Here is a 2,726-nt window from a genome sequence, read left to right as displayed (position 1 = left end):
TCTCTCTCTCCTTCTCCCTCTCTCTCTCTCTCTCCTTCTCTCTCTCTCTCTCTCTCTCTCTCTCTCTCTCTCTCTCTCTCTCTCTCTCTCTCTCTCCCTTCCTTTTTTTCTTTTGGACCTGCCAGCATATTTTATTACTATTATGATGTCCAACTTTTCTACTTGTCTTCAGTTGGAAGGGCTGATCTATCACGGTCATCACACAGAAGTCCCTTTCCTTGATTCCTTATGTTCCCTCATCCTTATGCATCGGCAAGTCACCTCCTTTCCTTTTTTAGCACATTCCCTGAACTTGACCATTTCATCCAATCTCCCTTGAACTATATTAGGAAAATGGAGATAAAGCTCTACATTCAAATGCATGGTTTTTGAAAGACAAAATCTGTGCCACTTAACTTGTAGGCTTCATAAATAAAACAAAAATAAATAAATAAAACAAAAAGAATAGACAGCATGCCTTCAAGAATCCCTTGCATATCACAGCTGAACTGTTCCAGCACACGCTTCTTCAGTGTGGTCTGTTACCAGTACTCACCTAGTTTGATCATTTGTAGCAGGTATTAATATTAACAAACTATACATGAAATATTAGAATTTTACAAGCCCGAAGTTCTACATGTAGATGTTTTTTCCTTAAAATAGTTTGTTACATTAACATCTAAGTTTCGTTTCTGTGACTTTTTCTACTAATGATCTTCATTGAGTGCTTCAGTTCATTTTTAATTTTAATGGACAGTATTGATAATAATTTTGGGCTGATTTAACATGATTCAAACGTGTATCTAGGAGAGTTTTAATTAAAAATACTGTTATGATTATCTCAGCTTTGGGAAAAGAAGAAGTAAGGACCGTGGCACTGTTGAAAATGTTTAGAGTTTTAAATGTTCCCTATCAAGAAAAGGAAGTAGATAAGATCTTTTTCAAACTTAGTGTCAATGTATTTTACTTGGCTGAACATAATAAAAACAAACCCACAAGAAATAATTCCCTGCTTGTAACGATTTTTCCCTGAGAGTAAACAGAGCAGCTGTAACTGATCTCTGGATTGTGAGGTAGCAACTTTGGTGAAAATGGACCTGGAATGAGGTAGAACCATGGTTGACCTAGAAACCTTGATGGTGCAAATTCAGAACACCAGAAGCAATGGCAGAGGGCCCACAAGCATCGGTGCCTCATCTTCAAATGGAAGTCACTCTTTTATTATATGTTGCGTTTATTTTTTGCGAGTATAATTACGTCATTCCCCCCTTCCCTTCTGTCCTCTAGCCAAGTGGTTCTCAATCTTCCTAATGTTGCAACACTTTAATACAGTTCCTCAAGCTGGGGTGACTGCCAACCATGAAATATTTTTTCTTGTTACTTCATAACTGCAATTTTGCTACCGTTATGAATTGTAATGTAAATATCCATGGTTGTCAATGGTCTTAGGGGACCTTTGTGAAAGGGTCATGACCCACCGGTTGAGAACTGGTGTTCCAACCCCTCCTATATATTCCCTCACTCTTTCAAGTCCATAGCCTCTTGCTCTTCGTTGTTACATATGCTATACACATAACAAATATTTTATATACATAATACATGTATATATGTACACACACACATATTCCTAAATTCATAATAGAACCTTCTCAGTCCATATAATGGTACTTGTATGTATATTTTCAGGGCTGACCATTTGGTATTGGATAACCAATTGGAGGGCTCTTTCCTGGAGAAGACTATTTCTCCCACTCCCAGCATTCCTTAGTGGCCTGAAGTTCTCTGTCTATGGTTGAGGAGTCCTAGCCTTTCCCCATCTCTTGTTCAGGCTGTGATGAGGCAGAGAAGTCACTTTCCTTTTTGCTTTTCTTCCCCTTTTATTGAAAATACGTTTTCCTCACATAATATATTATAATCATGGTTTCTCTATATATACTCCTCCCAGTTACTCCCCACCTCCCGTCTCATCCAGATCCACCCCATTTCTATCTCTCATTAGAACACAAGCAGGCTTCTAAAGGACAATAATAAAGTATAATATAATAAGACAAAACCAAATCTAGCATATCGGAATAGGACAAAGTAAGCAAATAAAAGAGACAAAGAGAAAGCACAAGAAACAGATAGAGAACAGAAACCAAGTCATTCAGTTCAGGAATCCCCCTCCAAAAAAAACACTAAAAAACATGGAAATCACATGTGTACACAAAGGGCCTTGTCTTAGTTAGGGCTTCTATTGCTGTGACGAAACACCATGACCAAAAATCAATGTAGGGAGGAAAGGGCTTATTTAGCTTATACTTTATAATCTATGATTGGAGGAAGTCAGAACAGGAGCCCAAGCAGGGCTAGAACCCAGAGGCAGGAGCTGATGCAGAGGCCAGGGAGGAGTGTTGCTTACTGGCTTCCTTTCCCAGGCTTGCTCAGCCTGACTTCTTATAGAACCCAGGACACCCATCCCAGGGATGGCACCACCAAACGGGCCTTTCCTCACTAGCCAGGAATTGAGAAAACGCTGTACCGCTGAATCTCATGGAGGCATTTCCTCAAGAGAAGTTCCTTTCTCTGTGATGACTCTAGTTTGTGTCAAGTTGGCACACAAAACCAGCCAGTACAACTGAACCCTTGTCAATTTGACAGACAGACACACACACCAAAAAAAAAAAAAAAAAAAAAAAAAAAAAAAAAAAAAAAAGACACAACCCTTTCTTTTTTATTCATCCCCAGGTTCTAAATAACTTTTAAAG

The sequence above is a fragment of the Mus caroli genome, chromosome 16 (genome assembly GCF_900094665.2).
Source record: "Mus caroli chromosome 16, CAROLI_EIJ_v1.1, whole genome shotgun sequence".
Lineage (NCBI taxonomy): Eukaryota > Metazoa > Chordata > Mammalia > Rodentia > Muridae > Mus > Mus caroli.
This window is presented reverse-complemented; position numbering follows the sequence as displayed.